Below are 12,984 nucleotides of genomic sequence, written 5' to 3' on the forward strand. Positions count from 1 at the left end.
CGAGGCTCCCGGCGCATGCGCACTCTGCTGTGAAATTTCCCTAACCTGTCGTTGTGCGCCTGCGCGGCGCTGCACACCTCCTCACGTCATGTCCGGTGCGACCGGAAGTGACGAGGGTAGGGAAATCTCACGAAGTAGGCAAGTATAACATTACACCGGACTTTGGGGTGTGCAGGCTGGTAACTACTTGGTTGGATAGTCAGCCAGCCTATGCCATGATGCCAGCAACAAGCAGTGTTTTTTTGTTTTGTTTTGTTTTTTGGGGGGGGGGGGGGCCACAAGGTTAGCTCGCACAGGGGGCCTGAACACCTAAGGCCGGCCCTGCTTGCATGCAGCTAGTAATAACCATTATTAGACCATCGGCGCTGATGTCCAATAGTTTTTAATAAGCGTTCTGGGTGCTTCGCTCCGAACATGGCCCTCCATCAGCGCCCTCCGTTCTTTTACACTGGGAACGGGCTGCTCATCTGCTAGTTCCATTATCCGTCCCCGTTGTAAATGAATGGAGGCCGCTGATGGACTGAACTCTCCATCTCTGGCCTTGTTCGGAGCGAATCAGCCAGGAAAAGGTGAGTGGACCTGGAACTGCCTGCCGGATCTGGCAATCTGCATGCAAACGGACAGCATTTGTAGACTGATCCGGATGCGGATCCGTCTTACAAATGCATTGCAAGAACAGGTCCGTCTCTCCGGATGTCATCCGGAGAAACTGATCCGTTATATATTTTTCTCACACGCATGCGCAGACCGGAAGGACGGATCCGGCATTGTGGTATTTATAGTGCCGGATCTGGTACTAATACATTTCAATGTAAATTAATGCCAGATCCGGCATTCCGGCAACTGATCCGGAATTTCAGACTGAGATAATACCGCAGCATGCTGCGGTATTTCCTCCGTCCAAAACGCTGTTCAGAAACTGAACTGAAGACGTCTCCATTCGGAATGCATTAGGATAAAACTAATCAGTTATTTTCCGGTATTGAGCCCCTAGGACGGAACTCTGTGCCAGAAAAGAATAACACTAGTGTGAAAGTACCCTGAGAAGGACAATTATAGTCGGGCCTCATGATAATCTGTCCACACTCTGATTTTCACTGCGGTGTATTATCAAGATATACTATTATCAATTAACTATTTAATAATAGGGGTTTTCAAATACTTTTAAATTGTGTAATGAAAGTTATATTTTAATTAAGGAAGGTTATTATTAGGGATGAGCCAATCGACTTCGGATGTATTATCCGAAGTCGATTCGCATAATACTTAGTTTGAATACTGTATGGAGCGAGTGCTCCGTACAGTATTAGAATGTATTGGCTCCTATGAGCCGAAGTTATTACTTCACGAAGTCTCACAAGACTTTCCATAATAATTTCATAAATCAATTTCTACTGTAAAAAAAACATTTCCCGAACTCCGGTTCGGTTCCAAGGTACCACTTGGAACCGAAGCCGAGTTCGGGAAATGTTTTTTTACAGTAGAAATTAATTAATTAGTGGCTATGCCTTGTATTGCAGCTCAGCCCCATTCACTTCAATGGGGCTGAGCTACAACTAGGCGATGTGACCGATAAACGTGACCTAGGAAGAGGCTTTGGCGCTCACGGCAAAAGTGTGTCTGATCTGATATTGATGACCTATCCAGAGGATAAGTCATTAATATAATTTACCGGATAACCCCTTTAAACTATCGGACATCAGCACTGACTGCATGCATGTGCTGTTCCCAGTATATGTGCAGCTAGCAATATAAACTAGACCATCCCTATAATATAAAAACAGTATTCTAATGCCTTCCTAAATCCTAGAGATCTGATCTTGGGGTCCCTAATGCATGCGAGGCCTGTATCTTTGTAATACACAGTTGTAACCTCTCTAAGGGATTCTCCTGAATTTAACAATTGCTGACTTATACCTTGGATAGGTATCAGCACAGAGGGATATGTGTGCAGACAGCCTATCGCACACCTTATATACCCAGACACCACACATGACTTCCTTCATAGGCTACACGCTGCCGATGCAGAAAGTGGTCATAATAACGTGACTCGTCTGTGTAGTCCACAGAGACATATAGCCCAATAGACCCCAATTATTCCTACATTTTTTTTCTGTAATTTGGTATTTTGTAGGTGATCGGAGCCTTGAAATCTTTTTTGCCGCTAATGAAAATTATCCTTAGCAAAAGGACTCTTTTTACTACACAGCATATGATTGGGTTAAAAGCTCCAAATTTTGAAGAAGGTGCAGCCAGTATCATGTATAGAAGCTAACGCAGGAAAAATGTGGAGCAGCAGCCGTCCATATCGCATTGTTTAGGTACTTCAGAAAATTAATTCTTTGGCGTCTGTTTCCTGTGGACGACTGTTGTGCTTTTTCTTAGGCACTTGAGGATTTGGATTGTGCGCGCCCCCCGCTTTTCTCGTGGACGCATACATAAATCTAATCATACAATCCATCCCATTGAAAGGCTACTCCCATAAATGTCAAACCAGACTGTGCAGTAGTCAAGGAAGCAAGCGGGGGGGTATTTTTAGCTTCAGCTCATGAGGTTCAGCTTCCTCTGAGATTTAGGGAATTCCTGGCTATGAAGATCTAATGGCATTATAAGGAAGAGGGAACTTAACTAATTTCATTTTCAGTTTAATGGGACGTCCCCAGTGGCAGTTATAAGATGGAATGATCGTCCCCATATCTCGGAGCGTTCGCTAAACACGCATCATGTAAATCCCAGTATTAAATAGTAAAACCAGTGCAACATCTGGGGAGTGGATGTTTACTGTCAGTGACAACTGCTCCTCTCCCCTATCATTTATGATTTGGCTTGGCTTTACTTACTGTTTGTGCCAAACTCATGGACAATTTCATTGAGAGTAATAAAACAATCATTCTTTGTTCGCACCGTGTTTTCTTGGCTTCGGTCACAGTGACCTCTGTTGTGAGTTACTGTGTATAAAAAAATGCTATTTCCTCTATAAAACCAATAAAAATACTGAAAATACTGGCTCATATTTTCCATAGAGGTTACATTTTACTATTGATTGCCAGTATTTATTTATATACACACTCACCTAAAGAATTATTAGGAACACCTGTTCTATTTCTCATTAATGCAATTATCTAGTCAACCAATCACATGGCAGTTGCTTCAATGCATTTAGGGGGGTGCTCCTGGTCAAGACAATCTCCTGAACTCCAAACTGAATGTCAGAATGGGAAAGAAAGGTGATTTAAGCAATTTTGAGCGTGGCATGGTTGTTGGTGCCAGACGGGCCGGTCTGAGTATTTCACAATCTGCTCAGTTACTGGGATTTTCACGCACAAACATCCAGTATGGGCAGTCCTGTGGGCAAAAATGCCTTGTGGATGCTAGAGGTCAGAGGAGAATGGGCCGACTGATTCAAGCTGATAGAAGAGCAACGTTGACTGAAATAACCACTCGTTACAACCGAGGTATGCAGCAAAGCATTTGTGAAGCCACAACACGCACAACCTTGGGGCGGATGGGCTACAACAGCAGAAGACCCCACCGGGTACCACTCATCTCCACTACAAATAGGAAAAAGAGGCTACAATTTGCACGAGCTCACCAAAATTGGACTGTTGAAGACTGGAAAAATGTTGCCTGGTCTGATGAGTCTCGATTTCTGTTGAGACATTCAAATGGTAGAGTCCGAATTTGGCGTAAACAGAATGAGAACATGTATCCATCCTCTGATGGCTACTTCCAGCAGGATAATGCACCATGTCACAAAGCTCGAATCATTTCAAATTGGTTTCTTGAACATGACAATGAGTTCACTGTACTAAAATGGCCCCCACAGTCACCAGATCTCAACCCAATAGAGCATCTTTGGGATGTGGTGGAACGGGAGCTTCGTGCCCTGGATGTGCATCCCTCAAATCTCCATCAACTGCAAGATGCTATCCTATCAATATGGGCCAACATTTCTAAAGAATGCTATCAGCACCTTGTGGAATCAATGCCACGTAGAATTAAGGCAGTTCTGAAGGCAAAAGGGGGTCCAACACCGTATTAGTATGGTGTTCCTAATAATTCTTTAGGTGAGTGTATATTATATATTTATTTTTTTATTTTATTTTTTTCCATGAAAGATATGAGAAGGTGAGGTTGTCCTGTTTATTCTAACTAGCTATTTCATCCTACTTTATATTATTCCCCTTGAACTGATTCAATCCAGGAGAAATCTGTGACTGCGACTTCACTTACTCACAGGGCAGTACAAATGAGCTGCCATCCACGCGAATGACCACCAGTGGGAGCTGTGAGGAATGACTTATGTAATGAAAGGTGCTATTTAACATCGTTTCTGACAGCAAATTTCAGTTTTGTTTGTAAAAATAGGAACTCTACTATGGCAGGCTTGTATGCCTTAGGCTGCCATAGCATCTGAAAGCCTTAGGCTGCCATAGCATCTAAGGATCCTGCATTCCCTGAATCTTATGGTGGCCGTCATGGCACATAACTGGTAGTATTTAGTGTTAGGTTCCCGTTTTATAGAGATCGCCTTGACGCCGGCAGACGGGCCCAAATAATTTTGTACAAATTTATTTGCCAAGAATCTGAAATCTACAAAATAAGTGTAGCATTAGCACAAGAATATCTTCTATAACTATGGCATTATTTTACGGTATTTGTGTTTCCAGAGTGCTGTTGCATTGTGGGTTTTTTTCTTCGTGTTTCTAGCCAAGGCGGCTTGCGCCTGCTCATTAGGATGTGCTGACTGATCCCCTTTTTCTTGTAGCGCTATACACCGCCCATCTGTGCCGGTGACGTCACTGGGCTCACTGCTAGGTGGGAGACTCTGCCTAGCATAGTGCTTTGAAGCCTGGTACATCACTGGCTCACAACAAACAGTGGCTCACACTGCGTGATGCAGCCAGGCAAAGGGGAGCATTGGAGCAAGGAAATGCTAGGGAATACAACCCTGAACCCAGACAAACTCTTTAAAGGGGTTATCCTATGAACAATGTGAAAAATGAAAATCAGACATCATATAGTACATGACAATACATTTCTAATAAATCTAGAACAAGTCCTGTACCTCGCATGGATCCAGAGAGCTATCCATTAATTTCTCTTCTAGATTTATATCAAGCTGACAGCTCATGGGGAGTGTCTTTTCTGCTGCAGATACGGGGGCGTGTCTCAGCTCTCCCTATCACAGCTCAGGGGGCGTGTCTCAGCTCTCCCTATCACAGCTCAGGGGGCGTGTCTCAGCTCTCCCTATCACAGCTCAGGGGGCGTGTCTCAGCTCTCCCTATCACAGCTCAGGGGGCGTGTCTCAGCTCTCCCTATCACAGCTCAGGGGGCGTGTCTCAGCTCTCCCTATCACAGCTCAGGGGGCGTGTCTCCGCTCTCCCAATTAAACTAGCTGACAGCGATGTGCTAATGTCAGCTGAACCTAACTAGCCTATTCCTACTTTTATCTATGCCCCCGTTACTGCAGAAATATAACTTTTTTTATAATATGCTAATTAGCCTCTAGGTGCAGGGGGGGGGTGTTGACCATTCTACCAACTCTGGCCACGCCCTGCTACACTTGATTGACAGGGCCAGGCATCCTTCACCTCCAACTGCCTGCCCTGTGCGCTGGGAAAATCTTGCGCCGTTCAGTATTCGGCGAAGGCGCAGTGAGGAAGCTGGCAGCCAGCGAGCACCCTTCACTCACTGCGCCTGCGCCGAATACTGAATGGGGCGGCGCAGGCGCGAGATTTTCACGGCAGACAGGGCCGGCAGTAGGAGACCAACACTGCCTGTCAATCTAGTGTAGTAGGCCGTGGCCAGAGGTGGGAGAACGGAGCCTCTAGGAGCAGGGTCAACCCCCCCCCCCCCTGCACCAAGAGGCTAATTAGCATATATTTCTGCAGTAACAGGGGCATAGCTGAAAGTAGGAATAAGCTAGTTAGGTTTACCTGACCCTAGCACATTGCTAGTCCAATAGGGTTTTTTCTGGTGACAGGATGAAACTGAGCATGTGCGGCCATCTCAATGAGCAGATCAAAGAAATTAAGAGACACTGACTATAAAGATACATTTTAATGAATAACTCAGTACCTATAAAACATTTTTAATTATATGCAATTACAAAAGTATTCAGATCCTGGTGCTGGTTTGTAAACTGTAGAATATTTTTCGTGGGACAACCCCTCAAAGTTACGATTAAAATCATCTTGTACAATAGCAAACAGTAGCCAACATGATTCAGACTCAAAGTCTAGTCTTTAGTCGCCCCCCTATAATCCCAGAGAAATCTGTGGGCCTTCTTCTGTGGATTGGAGCACGTACTTCACCTTGGATCCCACTGCCCCAGAATCGGTAAACGTTATCCAAAGAATCATTTTTACTTTTTTACCAACTTAGAAAATGCTTTTTTTCGATGGTGGTGAAACAAATAAAACCCTAAAATGAATACGCAGATGAAATCCCTGTGTGCTGTCATTATTCTTTGGATAACCCGTCATCCATTTACACGGTGACCTGATATGGCCTCCAAAGAGAGGTCTCTGGGAGTGAGGCTACACAGTAAGGACTGGACCAGTTACAAAGTGGGACACAGAGGACGCTTGTTTCAGTTAGGGCTCATGCACACTGCTGTAGCCGTGTTTCAGTCCTTAAATTGCAGATCTGCAAAACACGGATAGCGGCTGTGTGCGTTCCGCATTTTGCAGAATGGAACATCCTGCCATCTATAGAACAGTCCTATCCTTTTGTATTGGACGTGTTCTATTTTTTGACGGCCGCGAAACGGACATACGGATCTGGACAGTACACTGTGTGCTGTCCACATCTCTTGCAGCCCCATTGAAATAAATAGGTCCACATCTGATCCACAAAAAACACGGTCGTGTGCATGAGCATTTAACTTGATAACATTATTCCAGGCAGCCCCTCAAACAATAAGGGATGCCATTGGCCAGCTCTTGTCAGCCCTTTCGCTGAGGCCAGTGATTGGCTGCTGCAGTCATGTGTTGTCGGCAGTCAGTTATCTTACAGCCACAGAAAGGACAGTGAGGGTGGCATGGCTGATCATCTGAGATACATACTCTAGAGAAGTTTTTTTTTTTATGTATTTTGCGGTTTTAATTGTAATATGAGACAAAATAAGGTAAGAGGTGAGCTGAAGGGATAAAGTATTGGGAAATGTCCTTCTTTTATGCCTATTTTGTGTTTAGTGTTTCTTTTAGGAGTTCCTTTGGAGCTTTATATTAGAAGCGCTGCCCTGCGGGGTCATCACACAATGTATTAAACCTTTTGTGAACAGGGTGTGCCGTGCTGATTACTTCCAGAGACCTGTTTCTGTCTACTCTGACTAAGGCCTGTATTTCTGTTTTTCATCCTCGGGGTCCATGCACACAACCGTATTTTCGGTGCCGAACAGATGCGGACCCGTTCATTTCAATGCATCTGCAAAAGATGCAGACAGCACACAGGCCCCACAAAAAAATACAACATGTCCTATTCTTGTCCATTTTGTGGAGATGACAAGGCATTCGTTCTTTAGTGCAGTGGCCAGTATCCGTGTTTTGCGGATCGGTGACTTGCAGACTGCAAAACGGATGCGATCGTGTGAATGCCCCCTCGTGGTGATGTTCTACATTTCTGGAACCAGTCAGTTAGGTGATTATGTTGCAGAGGACATTGGGGTATAGTATCCCCGTGCATCGTACGCCATATATAAACAGGCTGATGTTGATCTTAGCTTCATCTGAATGCGGCAGAAATAATAAATTAGCCATGTTCAGTGCGTGTTTTTTCCGATACGCTTGATAGCGCCAGAAAAAGGGGCCAAAGAAATTGATGTTTTACTTGCTATATGTTTTTTCCTGCATGACTGTTAAGAGCTCAGAGGCAGAGGGTTAAACGAAAATGCACAAAGGAAATGATTGCAGACAAATCCTATTATCTATGATGGTGATTGTATGTGTACAGAAAGTGTAATGACACCAGAAAAGTGATGTATTCAGCCAAGCGGAGAGAGTCTTTTACTACTCCTGTATTAGTATAAAGTGCACCAAATTTATTAAAGGGCATCTGTCAGCAGATTTGTACCTATGCCTTGTACCTTAGTGACCATTTAACGTATAGAAGCGCTCTCTTTTATTTTTTTGCACATTTGTTGACTTTGGGGAGCTTTTTAAATAAGTTGGACAAGCCCTTTAATGAAAGAAACAGTATAAACGTGATCACACCCGGCCTTGTCAATCAAAGTGCAGAGAGCGCAGCAGTTGCAGAGAGAGCTGAGCCTCTAGGTGTAACGGCGACGCCCCCGTTGCTCCTAGAGGCTCATTTACATATATTAAAACTTCATTTCTCTCAGCAATGCGGGCACATATGAACATGGGACCAACACACTTCAGCTGCCAGAGGCACATGTAACAGGTCAGCCAGTGTCATAGGGACAGATCCGCTGACAGATGGGCTTTAAGAGGCACAGGCCTCTGAATAAATGTGGTGCATCTTCTGGCAAATCTGACAGGCCGTATGAGACAGAACTCCTCCCGCTGAGCCCACCCACTTCCCACCTCTGCAGTGTCAAGAAGGTAAAAAGTCTGAACTTACTTTGTAACCACGGTGTGCACCATAGTTTTTTACCTTATTATGCCACTTTATTTGCCTCCAAATACTAAAATGACTTTAGTGTGTTTTTGCAATGTTTCTTTCATTAAAGGGGTTATCCAACTTATTTAAAAAGTTGCCCAGAGCCAATAAATGTGCAAAAAAAAGAGAGCACTTCTATACTCAGCAGTTAAATGGTCACTAACGTTCCACACAACGTTACATAAATGAATAGTGCAAGTGACCATAACTGTTACCTCTCCCCTACTTGCTAAATGGTTTTCTCTTGAAACTGCCTAGAATGGAGCAGCTCACTGATGGATTAGATTACACAATGCAATACATGTCTATGGAGAGGGGAGGGGGGAGAAGTGAGCAGAAACTCAGAGACAAGGGAGACAAAAACAGCCTGAGACTGCATAGACCGTTTGTGTCTCAGCCCAAGTGCCTTATTCACAAATCTAGAGGTCAGTGCCTCTCTTTAATGTCCTCCATAGAATGTGTCGGCAGATAAGAACCATTTGGCCCATCTAGTCTGCCCAATATACTGAGTACTATAGATAGCCCCTGGCCCGATCTTATATGAAGGATGGCCTTATGCCTATCCCATGCATGCTTAAACCCCTTCACTGTATTTGCAGCTACCACTTCTGCAGGAAGGCTATTCCATGCATCCACTACTCTCTCAGTAAAGTAATACTTCCTGATATTACTTTTAAACCTTTGCCCCTCTAATTTAAAACAATGTCCTCTTGTAGCAGTTTTTCTTTTAAATATTCTCTCCTCTTTTACCTTGTTGATTCCCTTTATGTATTTAGCAGTTTCTATCATATCCCCTCTGTCTCGTCTTTCTTCCAAGCTATACATGTTAAGGTCCTTTAATCTTTCCTGGTAAGTTTTGTCCTGCAATCCATGTACTAGTTTAGTAGCTCTTCTCTGAACTCTCTTCAAAGTATCAATATCCTTCTGGAGATATGGTCTCCAGTACTGCGCACAATACTCTAGATGAGGTCTCACTAGTGCTCTGTAGAGCGGCATAAGCACTTCACTCTTTCCTCTAAATCCCTTTCCTCAGATACTGAGGTTAGGACTGTATCACTGATTTTATATTCTGCTCTTGGGTTTTTACGTCCCAGGTGCATTATCTTGCACTTATCAACATTTGAGTTTTAGTTGCCAGATTTTTGACCATAGTTTTCCTAAGTCCTTTTCCATTTGGTGTATCCCTCCAGGAACATCAACCCTGTTACAAATCTTTGTGTCATCAGCAAAAAGACACACCTTACCATCGAGGCCTTCTGCAATTTCGCTGATAAAGATATTAAACAATATGGGTCCCAGAACAGATCCCTGAGGTACCCCACTGGTAACAAGACCTTGGTCTGAATATACTCCATTGACTACAACCCTCTGTTGTCTATCCCTCAGCCACTGCCTAATCCATTCAACAATATGGGAGTCCAAGCCCAAAGACTGCAATTTATTGATAAGCCTTCTATGTGGGACAGTATCAAAAGCCTTACTAAAGTCTAGATAAGGCTACTTTCACACTTGCGGCAGAGAGATCCGGCAAGCAGTTCCGTCGCCGGAACTGCCTGCCGGATCAGGCAAAATGTATGCAACTGATGGCATTAGTAAGACTGATCAGGATCCTGATCAGTCGAAAAAATGCATTGAAATGCCGGATCCGTCTTTCCGGTGTCATCCGGCAAAAACGGATCCGGCATTTATTTTTTCACCTTTTTTTCAGTCTGCTCATGCGCATACCGAAAGGACGGATCCGGCATTCCGGTATTCTGAATGCCGGATCCGGCACTAATACATTCCTATGGGAAAAAATGCCGGATCCGGCATTCAGGCAAGTCTTCAGTTTTTTTAGCCGGAGATAAAACCGTAGCATGCTACGGTTTTCTCTTTTGCCTGATCAGTCAAAACGACTGAACTAAAGACATCCTGATGCAAACTGAACGGATTACTCTCCATTCAGAATGCATGGGGATATACCTGATCAGTTCTTTTCCGGTATATAGCCCCTGTGACGGAACTCTATGCCGGAAAAGAAAAACGCAAGTGTTAAAGTACCCTACTATGTCTACTGCACCTCCACCATCTATTATTTTAGTCACCCAATCAAAAAAATCGATAAGATTAGTTTGACATGATCTTCCTGAAGTAAACCCATGCTGTTTTTGATCTTTCAATCCATGGGATTTTCGATGTTCCACAATCCACTCCTTAAGTATGGTTTCCATTAATTTCCCCACTATTGATGTCAGGCTTACTGGCCTATAGTTGCCCGATTCCTCCCTACTACCTTTCTTGTGAATGGGCACAACATTTGCTAATTTCCAATCTTCTGGGACGACTCCTGTTACCAGTTATTGGCCTACATCCATGATGTCCCGATTCTACATCTGAGCGAGTACGAGAAGGTTAGGAAGATTCTCCTCACCTTTCTGTGTGCAGTGGATGGCAGCCTGTCTCCAACCACCAGATCTGAAAGAACTGCATACTAGAGATACAGCCTGCAGAGGGGAAAACTGCCTAAAATACCAGATACAGGTGCTAAATTGGCCAGAAATAGTGTTATTCCTCACTTGACACACACTGCACGCTTTAATCTCCTGCCATTTCTAGCTCCACCATTCTGAGCCTCCTGTGCACAGGACTGCAGCAGTGACATGGCGGTATACAGCACAAGACCAGTGAGGCCAGGGATTTGTTGCAGTGGTTACATGGGGTATACAGCTATGTCACCGGTACAGCCATGTAAACACAGACTAGAGGTGAGGACTAAAGTGACCGCTCTGGAAATGGCAGAAGATTAACTGTTGAGTGTGGGATCTTTGTTCTATTGGAAGTTTTAGGAAACTTTATATGTCCTCCTCACAACCTCAAGAAAGCCCTTCCCTTCAGCCACTGCCTAAAATATGGACTAGATCCGGAGAAAACCAACACCTCTGTTCCCTGCAAGATTTCTACAAGACTGTACTTGTTTTCTGACCTGCAGGATATCCTGCAGACTGACAATGTGTGTACATTTCTCTAATGTCTACTTTTATTACACATTTACTAGTTTAATATTCCTTTAAGTTGCCTAGTTAGCCTTTACATTGTGTCTAAAACGCTTGTTTTAGAAGGAAGATACTTGGATATGTGAAGGGAGTCTGTCAGCAGGAAATTCACTGTGAAGCCAGGCACAATACTTTCTAGAGCTAGCTTGGCCTACTTTCAGACCTAGCGTTTAAGTTTTCCGGTATTGAATCCGTCATAGGGGCTCAATACCGGAAAAAAAACGCTTCAGTTTTGTCCCCATTCATTGTCAATGGGGACAAAACTGAACTGAACAGAACGTAGTGCTCCAAAATGCATTCAGTTCTGTTTAGTTGGGTTCCCAGACCGGAGAGCAAACCGCAACATGTTGTAGTTTGCTTTCCGCCCTGGGATGCGGAGAAAGACGGATCCGGCATGACCCCCAATGCAAGTCAATGGGGACGAATCCGTTTTCTCTGCCACAATAGAAAACTGATCCGTCCTCCATTGACTTTCAATAGAGTTCATGACTGATCCGTCTTGGCAATGTTAAAGATAATACAACCGGATCCGTTTATAACTGCAGACGGTTGTATTATCAGTAACGGAGGCGTTTTTGCTGAACCCTGCCGGATCCAGCAAAGACGCTAGTGTGAAAGTAACCTTAGCGGAATGTAATGATACCTGTCACTAAAGATCCCTTAACATGGGACGACAGAGCATCGGATTGTCGGGTAGGAAGCGACAATCTGCTGATCGCTGGCGGAGGAGAATGAGGGGCAGTGATCACTAATGCAATCGCTTGTCCCCATACTGACTGGTTGTTTGCCGACAGCAGATTGTGTTTATACAGTACGATCTGCTGCCATCAAACGACCATTTTTGTGTACGCACAAGCAATTGGATTACCCGATGAGTGAGCGTTTCGCAATGCCGGATAATCAAGTTAGCGATTTTTCTTTAAGGTTCTCAGCTCATGTAAAGGGCCCTTTAGTGATCTGTAGCTTCATTCTGGAGAAAAGTGCTTTTATTAACTCGTATGCAAATAATAAAATAAAGTGCAATCAAGGCTTGTCCAAGCCACTTTGTGCACCCGCACTGCTTTTGCTTCTCCTGCCAGCCCCCACACTTGATTGACAGGGCCATGTTCCAGCTTAGTCATCTTGCCTTGCCCTGAGAGGGAAAGGTTGGCAAAGAAAGCAGGGGGGGCAGAGGTGCACTGAGGGGCTTGGGCTCACCCCAGGTGCACTGAGGGGCTTGGGCTCACCCCAGGTGCACTTAACTGCTCATTTGCATATGGATTAAATGTAATTTTCTCCAGACCAGTACTCTTCGCTGGGCTGCATAACACACTGGTTTTCCATGAGG

The 12,984-nt window shown here is 44.3% G+C and overlaps 1 protein-coding gene across 1 annotated transcript in view; it reads left to right on the plus strand.

Moving 5' to 3' along the window:
* Positions 1-12,984, plus strand: part of SLC44A3 (solute carrier family 44 member 3) — an 81,418-nt gene that overhangs the window by 44,463 nt on the left and 23,971 nt on the right. The window lies entirely within an intron of this gene.

This window comes from Bufo bufo, chromosome 9 (genome assembly GCF_905171765.1).
Source record: "Bufo bufo chromosome 9, aBufBuf1.1, whole genome shotgun sequence".
NCBI lineage: Eukaryota > Metazoa > Chordata > Amphibia > Anura > Bufonidae > Bufo > Bufo bufo.